We start from the raw sequence: 14,228 nt of genomic DNA, 5'->3' as shown, positions 1-14,228 counted from the left end.
GAATTTATAACAGCCTTATGAAGATTTTCTAAAACAGCTTCATGCATGTATTTTAAAGACACGAGGCTGACATTGTCTTTACTGAGATTAAAATACTCACTGCAATATTTGCAATACAATGTTCATAGAACTGGCATCTGCAGAGAACGAAGCTGGCTGGAAATTTCCTCATCTGCTTTTGTTACTGGAGAGTAAATGCAAATGGCTTAAAAGTTGGACTGGTTGGAGAAAAATGAGTGGATTATGGATTTTATTCCCCTTTTACTAATGTAAAATGAGGCACTGGTGCTGACATTGGTGATTTTAATACAAGATTTTCAAGTAGATTGTGTCCCTTCAAAGAAAATATGAGCTCATAAATACTGCGAGATTAGATGTAGTGAGGCCTGGATGTGGCAATGGCTCAGACTTTATGGCATTCCTTAAGGCATACGGTATAAGATGTTCTGTGACCTGGCTTTTATGAAGATCAAAAGGCTTAAAACCGTTGAGAATAAGATTTTCAAATTATCCGTGGGGAGACACCAAGTTGTCAAATGGGAGGAGGCTCTTTGAAGTGTGGAGATAAGGACCTTTCTAGCCTTCAGACATATATGAAAGTCATTTCCCAGCCCAGCAGAGGAACGTGTCGTTGGGTTGGATTGGGTTTGTCCAGGTTATTCACAGGAATGGACAGGCTGAGTTAGTGCAGGTAAGCAACTGGCAGTATCTCTCAGCCAAGTTCTAAACAGAACCCAAACCAAACAAAGGATTGAAAGGACTGGAAAAACATGAAAATAAATGCATTGGAAGAGGTGGACACGTTTATGTGTATCTCCCTGTACTGCAGCACCACCAGTCTGAGTCAAGCAGAGTATTTATGCCCAGGGAGCTGGAATAGCAAGTGTATTGCTATCTATCTGTACTATCTTAGCTTTGTGTCTGAGCACAGAGGAGAAGGTGGGAATGCTTTAAAAGAGCTTTTGGGTGGAAAAATGGTGAAGAGAGGCAGAGCATGGCCTCTCACCTCTCCTCTGCCAAGAAGCTGAGCCAGTGTGGGGCCAGGAAGCAATTCACTGCTTTTGTATGCCAGGAATAACTTGCCACTGGTAGGAAATAGCTGTGGAAGTAGTATTTTGTGCAGGAGCTCTTGCTAAGCAGGGCAGCTGCACAGCACTGCTTTTCAAGCTGCCCCAGAGCTCACCATCTTGCACAAACACTTACGCATTTTTCCTTCCCTTCTCAGATTCCTCTGTCTGGTTGGTATTGGCAGCTGGATTATCAAGATGTCTTGAGAAAGTACTTCTGCAAGTATTTTTCATATAATCAAAGCTGTTAGCAATGAAATATCTTCCCCAGAAAGGATTCTCTTGAGCTGGTAAGAATAATTTCTGGTCACTTTTATAGAAGTTTAATTGGCATCTAGACAAGATAAATATCCATTATGTTTTGTGTTCTTTGTGCTGATGAACTAAGGATACACAATGTTTTTAGTCCATAAAGAGTGACCATTTACTTTCGGTCTAATGACTTTTTAAGAGAAAACAGCTAAAGAAGATAGAACGAGAACAAAGCTTTCATGGCAGCTGCTATTTGATATACGTATTTCCTCTCTAATAAGCTACATCTCTTGGCTGACAGTAAAATAGAAGTTGTACTCAGCTGGTATCTTGAAAGCTGAAGGTGAAAATAATGGTAGGAATTGCATTGCATCATATTATCCATGTGCAGCCATTGAATTTCCTCACAGCCATGTAGTTAGTTTTTTGTAAATCTTGTCCTAATTATCACAGCACACAGAGATGCTCTCTAGGAACTTTGTACATAGAATTAGTCAGTAACATTTTGACAGTGTGGTTTTCCATTGGAAAATGACATACTGACAAAAAGAAAATTGTTGAGGAAATCACGTTGATTTGACTGTTTGTTTATGTGTTTTGTTTTTCTATTTTGTCTTCAGAGGAACAATAAAATATGAGCCTGACTGGGTTGAAGACATTATTTTTATTTAGTTGTTCTTTTTCTTTCCAACTGGTGTTCTGCTTTTTGCTTCTTTTTCTAGTAGTATTTAATAGAGTATAAGACATTTGCAGTGTATTCCGGCAGACCCAAAACAAAGTTATGGAGGGCATAATGAGATTGTTTGGGTTCTTTTCAAAAGCAAAACAGAAGTGATTAATGAAAGCACAAAATTCTTTATCAAATGGAACTTCATTCTTTTTCTCCTCCTAGCAGCAGTTATACAAACAGACTGAACCATCCTCGCTTAACAAATATCCTCAAAATACTGCAGCAGGAGTTCCCTGTTATTTTCAGAAAACCTTGTTTTTTTTTTTTCACTCACTATCCAGGTTTCCTTTGTCGTCCTTCTTAAAGCACCAGTTTGCCAAATACCAGGACATAGAGAACTATGCTGTCAACTTTCCACTTACCAGTGGAAATGCAGGATCCTGCATTAATGGGCCCACAGGTCTGATTCAGCAAGGAAATTACTGTGTCCCTGTATCCTTTTAATTGTAGGGTTGAAAACCAAAGCGTGGAGATGCACATAAATTATTACATTGTCGTTGAATCTGGAGTCAGTCCAGTGTGAACCCGGAACGCCTGGAGCTGCTCCAGCTGAGTGGCAGGAACAAAGCTGAGAGCCCCAGTAAACACCACATGATTTCTGGTATTTGCAGGGCATCTGTTTTGCCTGCCCTTGCAGTACCTTTTTCTGGTCTGGAGAAGATCCTGGGTGACTGGTGATTTTATTATGGCCTGGCACATTTGAGGGTAAGCCACTCTGCTTGTCAGCGTGCTTCCAGAAGAAAAGCTTCAGTGAAAAAACCTTGCTCTGGGCTTTGAAATCTGAACTGCAGCCAATTCCAGCCGAGGGATGTGACAATTGCCTTTTGCTGTGAAGTTGCCATCTGAACAATGACACTGTTGTGTTTTGAAAAGACAACAAGCAATGAAAAGAATGTGTGTGTGTAATATATGTGGCTGGGTAGGTACTAGTTGGGAAGCAGTGCAGGCCCTCCACCTTTCCTTCAACGGTGCACCTTAAAATCTATGTTTAGAGCTGTTTCAAATATTCACGCTCATCCTAAGTTTTCTGCTTGTGGACAATTTGTTTTTTATAAGCTCTGTGTTGCCAGATCATCTGGTCATGCTTCTGCTCCTATGAAAACTACACCTTGTTAAATGGTCCTGGGAACTCAAGAAGTAAAGTCTCGGGAGGGGAGAAGGGAAGGAGGATTTCCAAGAGATAATAGTTTAAGGAGAACACAACCAGGGAGATCCTACTGCTAATATTCTCTTCAAAAGTCTCAGGGTTATGCTTGGAAAACAAGAATCCAGCTGCTTCATGCATATACTGTGCACCTCTCCTAAAGTCAAATGGGCCATGGCACAGACATGGGTGTAAATCTGTTTGTCCAAATTACGGTGTTTCATGTTTCATTCTGTGTTTGTTGGGACCAACAGTTCCTCTCTTTAGTTTATTAGTAGTTTATTATTTGCCCCTCCTGTAAGGCTGAAGCCATTGCACTTAGACCTTGCTATTTCTTTTTGTGAAATGCTTGGGTAGACAAGAGAGTGAATGGTAAGAGGTAGTGAGATACATAGCTGTTGTGTCCCATTTGCAGACACAACATTTTTCCCCCATCTAAAAAAAGAAGTGGTAGCAGAATCAAGACAGCAACTCAGCTCTTCTCTACTCAAGACAGAAATGCCCCCTTTAGTCATTATTTTCTGTAGTAGATGAAATACCTAACCTGAACTTTAGCTATCAATAGTGCTCATAAAAGGAATCCTGCTGTCCTTGGTTTTTTATCTGCAAAGTCTATACTGGGAGATGAGAGCTTCCATTTACTTACCCAGGGACTTCAGTGCAACTCAGACATGAGATCAGCACCTGTGAGCTGTTTGCCTGTGCTTTTGATAGGGGTCCAACACAGACACTGCTGAGAAACCTCAGGCAAGTATCTGAAGTGATGAAATCCCATGGAAAAAAAAAAAAACCTGAGGGCGGGTAACTTGCAGTTACGGATCTAGGGGTAAACCTGGCTTTTGGGCATTTCAGATGAGATACAAAAGAATTCCAGCATCTAGAACTTTTTTTTTAATCTGAGTGTTGTGAAATTAGTGGTCTTATAATGAACCTTTTATGACCAACTTGTCTTCTGTAAAGTGAACCGACATACAGACTTTACTTTTGTTCTAGCCTAAAATATGATCATGCCCAAAACAGACACATAAAACCTTTTTCCAAGAAAATTTTTATACAATCCTATGGATTTATCTAAGTGTTCAGCTTTACATGGACAGTTAGATTTGTGTTCTGACCAGGAACAGAAACCCTATAAGGGGGACAGAAAAGAATAATTACTGAGAAGAGCTGAGTTGCTTCAGAGCTAGATTAAGTCAAAACTACTAGCAAGGGGTGGCTTATTCTTGCCTATGGAAGGAGATTTTGGATGAAGTGAACCAGCACCAGGATGAGGGTGACAGCTTGATGTAGCCCACTGGTAACCAGAAGATAGAAATAGAGCAAAAGAAGTTTATGTTTTCTCAAAATAATAAACATATGTGGATAAATACTGTGTAATCCTAGACACCAGCTTCTCTTCTTCACTCTACTGTCCCTGCAGATGTGGAAAAGCCCTTTTACTAACCTTGTCTGTGATGGGCGACAGATATTTTTATCTGTCCAACAATACAGTGTTGTAAGAAGAAATGCAAATGCTATTTGCTATTAACTACTAAAAAGTGCAGTGAAAAAGGTAGTGCTACAAGATAGAACATCCCTGTTAATGCTACACCTCATTCCAAGAGGCTGTCCATACCTGTTTCCTGTGGGTTAGGAGTGTGCTATTGCAATTCTTCTGAGATCTTTCTTACATGAGCTACAAAATTTGTTACATCTTCCATTCCCTTTGTCCAGACTAAGAGCAGATGTTGGGAGAGGTTCCAGGCCAGTGTCTTGCACTTAGAAGAGGCCACATCTATATATCCCCTTTCTTTCTGCAGCTGTGATATACAGTTTACACACCTTATTATCAGAGAGATCCAAAGTACAGAGAAAAGTATGGGGTAAGCAGCATAATGCAGGGTCTTGGGAAATGTCTCACAGTTTAGAAAAGCTTGAAGAATTTTATGTAGAATGCCAAATTTGGGAGGAAAAGGACAAGAGCGAGGGAGGAGGAACTACTTTAAGTATAAGAAAGTCTGAAGGGAATAGGGAAGTGAGAGGTTTCAAGGCTATATGAGCTAGTGTCATATGCAAGGATAAGAGAGCCTTGATTCAAGCTAGAGATGAGCCAGCAAGCAAGGCATTTGCTCCAGACAGGGCGTCCTTCATAGATCCATCATGCTACTATAGCTAACAAACATGTCAATAGGGTTTAAAAGGTGCTTCAGAGGAGATGGGAAGCAAAGACAAATAAGGTGGGTAGCTGAGGGAGGAATGGAAAGTCCAGTGGTTACTGAGTGGGGCTTGAGTGTGATGAAAATCCTGGCTGTGCTCCAGTTCAAGTTTTCCTATCACATTAATTATATTACAGCAGGCTCCAGAGCTTTCTATGATACAGACTTTGTATATCAAAAAAGTTACACAGATATCAGGGGGTAATAAGATACGCTCACTGTGTCGTCTCCAAGCCTTCCACTGGGATGCCTTAAAAGATGAAGCCTCAGACTCCTTGGTGCTGCTCCCTCTGTGCACGTGGACAGAAAGAGAATACTGTGAGAGGAAGGAGGAATAATCTGGTCTGGGAAATGCTGTGTTTCTCTCAACATTTAAATCAATCCACTGTCTTTTCTTTAAAATACATGTGCACTTTGGGTGGCACTTTTGTGTCACCAAAAGGCCTTATTTCAAAAATGTTTCCTGCTTTGAAAATATGGTTATATACTGTATGTTCTGAGAAAGGGACTGGAGTGAAGACTCTCTCTCCCTTCTAACAGAGAAGTGTTCCAGCTGCATGCACTGGGTGACAAGTGCCACCAACCAGGAAAGAAATGTGTCTCGCAGGCACAATTAGCAGCAGACCTAGTGCCATCCTGAATTGCAGTGAAACAAAAGCAAAACTTGGTTTTCTAAGTTTTATTTATAGAAAGAAAGGGAAAGGAAGAGACAGGAGCTGCCCTGCATGGTCCTGTAGCAGGGAGGGAGATTCAGATGCTCTGTTTTTCAGTCCTGGCTGCGCCACGGCTGCTTTATGTCACCTGGATAAAATGCCTCCATCTTGTTTTCCCTTTGCAAAACAAGGCCTGGGAACTTCACAGCTGCAGGAACAGTGCAGTCTAATTCACCCATGTGGTAGATGCAATATCTCCAAAAAAGGCCCATGTAACAGGGGAAGATCTGACTCTAACAACTGTCCTATGGCTCTCCGTCCTATGGAGACGGGTGTCATGCAATGTCTATAAGCCAGGGCTGCCTGCTACAAGGCCTGATTCTTAATGAGACAATTGAAGTAGGAAGGAGGCTGGGTTTAAACCTCCTTTATCACTGGTGTGTGGAGGTGTAAGTTGAAGAGGAAAAAAAGCTGGTGGAGCCGTTCATTGCCACCATGTCACTATCCACCTCCTTTGCACTGAAACCAAAGTTTCCTACTGGCCAAGGATGCCCATAAAGCAGGAAATAATCCTTGAAGGCCAATTCCAGTTCCTTTGGAAACCAAGTGAATAAAACAGCTAAGAATGGTGTCTGCTTTGGAGCACTTCCCCTCCTAGCCTAGTGGCATGGTGGCTGTGAGGATGTGGTACATCCTCTCCTTCTGCCTCCTCCAGTATGGCCAAAGCAGAGTTAAGCCTCCTCTTCTCTCCCCCCCACTAAAAGTGCATGACGGGATTCTCTTTTCTGCCTCTCCCTCCTCTCTCCAGAGCTGTGTGTTTGAAATGATATCTATTTCTCTTTGTGACAGCACACCGTGACTGCTGCCTTGACATTCTCCCAAGCTGACATCCCGACCGGTATGACACTGATGCCTTTGGGCAGAAATCAGAGCCGGTTTGCTACATGCCTCCATGTAGCCATGATGCCTGTAGCGCCTCTGAGAGCCCCCAGTGCCCTGGTGGGGAAATGGAGCGAGCACGTGGGCCCCAGATGAACTCCAGGGAGAGAGCAGGCATTATCCATGGTGATCCTGCTACTAGTTTCCAGTTGTAAGTGCTCACATTAACGTTGTTTTTTCCTGATTATTTTCTTTCTTTCTTTCTTTCTTCCCTTGCCCTTCTTCACTTGCCTGTGAGAGGGTTGGTTTCCTGTTTCCCTCCCGGTGGCAGAGTCCTTGGGGAGCTGGGCTTTTGTGAGCTGGAAAAGGAGTGCACAAGCATCTGATCAGCCCTGATTAGTGTTGAGAAGGATCTAATAGCTCCTGGCTTCTGGGACCATTACCTGTCATTTAGTTTTATTAAGTCAGTGATGAGAAAGTTTAAAATTAAAGGCTTTGTAAATTGGATTCCAGTTTGAAAGGGAGTCACCTACCAGGAAGTTAGCACTGAAGCTTGCAGATGGGCCACTGGGAATACCACCAGAGGAGCATTTCTCTTTAGCTGCTTTGACAGAGATCCCATGAGCCTCAGGGTGTCCAGAAATCTTCAGCTATGTGAACAACAAATCCCCTCCTTTGCCAGGCTACTCACATTTAGACCTCCAGCTACTGTTCGAGAGGAAGGGTGGTCTTCTGGCTAAGTCATTACCCAGGGCTTTGAGTTCTGATGCAGCTATAGTGATATAAGGCAAGTCATTTCATTTCCTCTTGGCTATTTTCTCAATTTAAAAAGAACGGGAAATAATGTTAATACTGATACTTTTTTTTTTTTCTTTGCTTGGTACCTGTTCTAGACAGCCAGCTTTTTAGTATAGGTAGTCTCCCTGACTCTTGCTTACAACAAGAACTCCAATGGATTTGAGTCTTCAAAGCAAAAATAAAGGCCTTAAGTCCATGACAGAAAGTAGGCGAAATGGATGAGTCACCTAGTTAAGAGAAACATCTCAATCTTCTTTTGAGATTTGTCTTTGAAATAGCCATCCAAATGCATTTGCGAATGAATACCCCAAGTGCAGTAACACAGTCCAGCTAACTAATGATGGTGTGACAAGGAAAGCTTAGAGGCCAATCACAACAAAGATTGTGTGAGAACTGCTTTCTCAGTTGAATAAAGCTCTCATGGTAACATTGCTCTGATGAGAAGCAGCATGAATTAGTGGTTGCAAGTACAGTCTGGAAATCAGCACTCTTGGTTACTATGTCTCAATTTGTCTCTGACTTTCTGACATCAGAGAAGTCACCTGAGGTCAGAATTTTAAGATGATTCCCACCCATCCTTCCATTGTTAACTATACAAATTGTACTTACGTGGCTTTACTTGAAGATTGAAGGTTCATGCTTTGTCTATGAAAGGCAGATTACAGTAGCCACCAAAGCACAGGGCTTATCCTGGAAATAATAGATTGTGAAAGTGTTTTTCTCCTGAAGGCATAATACACAAGTATGAAACAGTGATTTCCTTTAAAGTAATTAGTTTGTTGGAAAAGTTTACCTCAGGTTTTCCCTGCATAGCTTGGCATGTTCATCTCCCTGTTTTCTCTGCCGTTTTTGTCCAAATTGAGCTGTCTGGAAGAGAAGTCCTCCGACCACCTGCTTTACATTCAGACTTCAGATTTGAGTTCTCACTGAAAGGTAGGCTCACCTCTGCTTAAAAGAAGTAGGACTGAGAGCAAAGTCTCATACGCCACAAACTCACAGTGAAAGATAGGTCTTTCACCTTCTTTCCCCATAGAGCTTCCAAACCACAGACAGAATGGGGCAACATACCCAGAGGAAACGGACACAGAGGAGTAGATAGGGATGGGCAGTGTTAATGCAGAGAATTGGAACTGCAAGCTGACTTGAGCCTCAAATTCTTACAAAGTGAGAAGAAGCACAGATAACTCCAGGCCATTCTTCCTGTCTCTCTATAGACACAGTTGTTCCTTGACTTCAGCTAATCCTTCCCTTGAAGGAGTGATGCCTCTCTCAAGCCTCTGTGCTAGCATCATGAGAGAACTGATCTATGGGCTACTCAGTGGTTACTTACATCATTCTTGTGCTTCCAGCCATGTGACTTGACCGCAGGCTTTCAAAAGGTAATCTGGGGAGATTTTATCAAATGTAAAAATGTTCCTAGACATTACTGGAGCCATGATGTAATGAACAAAGGTTTTGTTCTTTAGATTCCTCTTTGCTGAAAACCACAGGCCCCAAAAAATAATTTCAGAGAAGCTGTGGAGTTATAAGAGGATGGCTGAGGTCCTGTGCTGGGGTGAGCCATTCTGTGCTGCTGTGCTAGGGAGAAAGAGTTCCCAGATGAGTGCTGTGTTACTGGCTGTGAAGTCTAAACTGGACCTCTGATCTGGACAGTAACTCTTCACAGGGAGCTCTCTGTTCTTCCTACTGCTGGGCCAGAAGACGTTGCCAAAGGAAAAAGTGTGACCCGGCCTGCAGTGTACTTGGCTGCTCCTGGCATGTTGATTGCTGGGGGTTTGTATTCGTTATAGCTCTACCTGTTTCAATTTTTGTGAGGACAATTCCAATCTACAGTGTTACTTCAAAACACCAAAAGCTGATCCCCCTCAGGTGACACACTCCTTTTTAGTGTCCTCTGTGTTGGAGCTGAGAACCTGGTTTGCAGTATCTCATAGCTTTGACACATCTTTACACACCGTTTTAGAGGCAGAATGATTCCTGTGCCACATGTCTATGAATCTTCCTGACACATTTTTATCTACCCAAGCTGCAGTAAGACAGTATCCAAGCTTTGAATCTTTGGATTTTAGTACCTACTGAAATCCCCTGGATGGTGCTGTTAATTATGGGGCATGGCTTTGATGAATGATGTATATGGGGCAACATTTCATTTTGTCTGAGGGAAGGTAAGTGCAATGGGGAGTTCTCAGTGAGGCAGGAGAGGTCCTGGGTGTTGGCTGCTCAAGGGGAAGTTTCTTCCTCTCTGTAGAGTGCTGTAAAGTCAGTGTCAAGTCAACATGACATCTGGGTTATGCCACCTTCTGATGAAAATACCTATTCATACATGGTATTTTTTCAGACAGAAACCAATTCAATACTTTATCTAAAGAGCTTGTAGAATGATTCTAAGGATTATAACTCAATCCTAACTGTCTTCAGTTTTATTCTGGGACAAGAAGACTTGGATAGTAGGAATTCTGGGTAATAAGTTTGTCAGATACCAGCTGGAGTGAATGGTGGAAAACAAGGGTGCTCAAAAGAAACAGGAAAAGAAGGAAAGTGAGAAGAAGGCAGTACCAGTGGAACTAAGGATTTTGAGAGCATTCATTTCTGTTAAAGCGTCCAACATGACAAGGAACTAATTGGAGTGCATGTTGTTGCATTGTAACCACAAGGAGTCGTAGAAAAGACAGAAAGTGGGATTTTTTTTTACAGGAGTTTAGGTGTTTACATTGCAGATATTTACATGTTTTATTTATGCAAATTCCAGTTCGGTGATTCACTTCAGAATCAATGGAAATTTCTGATACACAATTAAGGTGCATTTAATGAGGAAGTTAAAGATAGAAGAAAGGAACAGGAAATGTACACAGAACAGAGTTGGGAAAGTGTTTTCATGTCTATTCTCTTTCAGGGTAAACCTGTGGTCATTCAAAATCAGAAAAATAAATTAAATCACTCTAGAATAAGCCAGTCCCAATGGCATGTGGCCATGAGATAGAAGACCAAAACTCAACTCTGCTCTACATTGTTTGTACCGTAGACTAGAACCAGAGTCTTCCACATTGCAATAGAATTGTTCGGATTTGTGTACCTGACAAAATAATCGTGAGAAGCATGTAATTAACGCTGGGTACACCACACTGCACAAGGTAATCCTAAAAATAAAGGTATAGAATGGAGGGACAAAAGAAAGTCCATCAAAGAACTGAGAATATACTCTTTTTGAAACTCTTTACTTTCTTTTTGTGAGAAATTTCAGTTAAACTTAATTGACCTTTCCCAATGAAATTGTACTGGAAAATTTCCTGAGCAGCTCTCATAAGGAGGTTTTGGAGTCAGAAGGACCAGAAGAACCCTTCAGGTAATAAGTTTAAAACAAATAGAAGGAAACAATTTGCAACATTAGTGGCTAAATAAATTGCGGAAGTCATTGTGAAGTAAATATGATGGCCAAAGGCAAAAATATGTTCAGAGAACATTTGGATGTGTAAATAGGTGGCTCTGCTAGCCACCTGATGTAGGGGGGTCTTTAAGCAGATTACTAAAAAAACAGCCAGTTATAACAAGGAAAGGGCAGTCCTGTGAGCTCTCACATTTCTCCTGCGAGTTCTCCTGCCTTTTGGTAGAGATCAGGTACTGAGCTAGGTTGATTTTTGGTCTGATGCAACATGACATTTCTTATTCTTGTTTTAAGTAGTTCTTGCACCTTTTTTTCTTGTGACTTAGCTGGAAAGTTTCACCAGAAGTTTTTCTGTCAGTCTAGTCTGCATGCCTGCTTTTGTGTCCTGCCTATCTACATATGTTGACATGTAGGATATGACTACAGTGGGACTGGTGTGAGTGGTCAGACACCATTTCTACACACAAGTTTAGAAGGACGTTACCTTTGTACCTTGTGGGTTGTTTTTTTTTATTTTTATTTTTGCAGGTCTTGCAGTGGCTCCAGCCAGCTAGCCTTGTTTCTGTTAGTGCTTCTTGGACTGAAAGAACAGTTTCCTTCCAAAAATTAGGCATAAAAATCCAGAAATGTGTTTTCCAAATAGCCCACAATGTTTAGAATTAACAGCAAGCCCTCTTCCAGCTCATTCTGTCATTTGGGCATGTTCATGCTACGTGTCAGGACAAACCATTGAGACATCTGGATGGGTTCATGTGAGTCCGTGGGCTTTGAATCATTTTGCGTGGGAAAACCCGCGGTACTGTGCTCATTTCACTGACAAACAGTTCACATCTCCTCATGACAAAACAGACAGACCCTTTGCAAAGCATAATAGAGGAGAATGTTCTGACTGTGATCCAAAACCGTTCTCACAGTAACATCATCTGACTCTTTCAGCCCTCCAGATGGGGCAGGCCCTTGCATCTTGCACAGATATGCACAGAGAAACATCCAAGAGCCTTCTTTTTTTTTTTTTTTTCTTTTTTTTTCTTTTTTTTTTTTTTCCCCCTAGTTCTCTGCAAAACCCACTCCCACTCTGCTTGGTTTTACATGTTTAATTCCTGTGATCTTGTTTCTGTGTGATTTAATGTCATCGCTCAGGCATCTTCCCAGTCTCCCTTTCACTAAGACTCCTGACTTGCATCAGTACACACCTGCAGTATCAGACTGAGAACATTTAAACGTTTTCTGAGCTGAAAAGAGGCCTACAAGAAGGCAAAACTTGGCACTGAAGGGGGTACATGAATTGAGTGCCCCATTGAGAAACATTTAAAAGGTAGGTAAGGCATAAACTTGGAGCCAATGTTTACTCCATTTTAACATGGTTATAGGGCAGCTGTCTGACCTCCTCACCTAATTTGCAAATAATCTTGTCAGGACAAATTAGTCCATGCTGAGCCTGTTCTGTTGAGACTAGATGGTTATCGGGACCTGGACTAGCTAATGTTAAGGTAGTTCTGGTATCTCTGCAGTACAGTGGAGTCACAGTGGCAGTGGCTGCAGTGCAGGGCTATGCTTTTCTATTAAACAAAATGGTTGCACAAAAAACCTCATCAACAGAAACCCAGAGTTAATGGCCTAATGGCCTTCCTATCTGGATTCTTTCAAGCCATTTCTGTTTCAGGGCAGAGTGCTGAAAATAAAGATTTTAGCTGTGTTCAAAACTGCATTTCTGAACACTGAAGTGCTTAATTCATCTTAATAGAGGTGTTCACTCTGAACCCAAAAAGCTCTTAGCTGAGATTTAGCCTGTGGTTTGATCTTGCAGAGTGTTTGTTGGTAGCATTGGTTTAAGATGTTGCTGTCTCCTGGCCCTTCATTTGCACTGCTCTGCTGGCACAAGGACTCTTGTGGTTGGGAACCAGATGGGAGGAGCAAGCCAACCTGGCCGGAAAAGAAAAAACCTAGTGTTTGTTTAAAGCAAGAAAAGTTGCTCAGTCTGGTTCACTGCCTGGTCATGCAGACAGTTTTACTGGCACAAGTGAGTGGAAAGAGCTCTTTGGCATGGAGTAAAAATGAACAACAGAAGGTGAAAGGTGAGCGGCAATGACTGATTCCTGTAGTGACACTGTGTACTGTATAATATCAGACCATAATCTGGCACTGATTGCAACATGTGAAAAATGTTCAAATGCCTTTAAAATTGTTAGTCTTAAAACCTCAGTGGTAGTTGCCTTGGCAGGTGCTTCCAGTTTGTGTCCTTATCTCAGTTTCCAGCCATCTTCTGAGACTTTTCCAGCTTCTTGTGTTCTGCAGGTTCAAAACCCCACAGGACACTGGTATTGAAAGCAGGGGGATTAACAAAACAATTGGAGTTGAATGGCAGTGTTAGTATCAGCTGTCACTGCAAGAAATGTATTCTTCATTTCCACCATGAATTTGCATTGTTATCTCAATAGGTCCCATTTTAAATGAACAAAAGCAGAATTCCACGGTGACTTTCTCAGATCTGGAAGAGCTTGTCATTTAAATCCATTTTTCCGTGGAACATAAAAATCATCTGCCATATGCCACATTGAGCCATCTAGATCTGTAGGTAACCTGAAGGTGAGGTGCCTGAATATAATAACAATAATAATAATTTTTAAAATCTAACTTTCAAGACATAAGAAAGTGGGAAACTAAGTTCCTTGTATGTTTGGTGTATGCTCCCAGAATTTTTCTGATACATAAATAAAAACCCTGCAGACCAAAGAAAAACAAGGCAAAAACCAGAACAGTGGAATAACCAAATGATTTTGTGAAAGAAACCTTTGCTTTTTTTAATAAATCCTGAGGGCTCTGATGAAATTTCTGTTTGCAGATTTGAGTTGAACTTGACAGGAGAAAATTTGTATCTCCAAAGTCTGTGGAAAAAATGCCTCCCCTGCCTCCATCCATCCATCTCTCTATTCACAGAACAGAATTCAAAGAGTTTCTCAGCAGCATCTGGCATATGTGCTGAAAGTGAAACTTAAAATGTCTCCTGCTATATGTAACCGTATATCCAAATATTATAGTGCTATAAAGAGCTCAAGATCTCAAATCTGCCCACTGATTAACACATCTGATTAATGAAAGTGCTTGGTCTAAGAGTGGAGTTTGCCCCT

At 41.5% G+C, this 14,228-nt stretch overlaps 1 long non-coding RNA gene across 1 annotated transcript in view; it reads left to right on the top strand.

Annotated features, from left to right (window-relative positions):
- The first annotated feature begins 1,240 nt into the window (after window positions 1-1,240).
- LOC149915493 (uncharacterized) overlaps window positions 1,241-14,228 on the top strand; it is a 144,453-nt gene continuing 131,465 nt past the window's right edge. Inside the window, exons 1-2 of the long non-coding RNA XR_016472067.1 lie at window positions 1,241-1,357; window positions 6,891-7,131. This is a non-coding gene — a long non-coding RNA (uncharacterized LOC149915493). The remainder of the gene's footprint in view (window positions 1,358-6,890; window positions 7,132-14,228) is intronic.

This window comes from Phasianus colchicus, chromosome 18, assembly GCF_987193195.1.
Source record: "Phasianus colchicus chromosome 18, bPhaCol1.hap1.1, whole genome shotgun sequence".
Classification (NCBI taxonomy): Eukaryota; Metazoa; Chordata; class Aves; order Galliformes; family Phasianidae; genus Phasianus; species Phasianus colchicus.
This window is presented reverse-complemented; position numbering and strand designations above follow the sequence as displayed.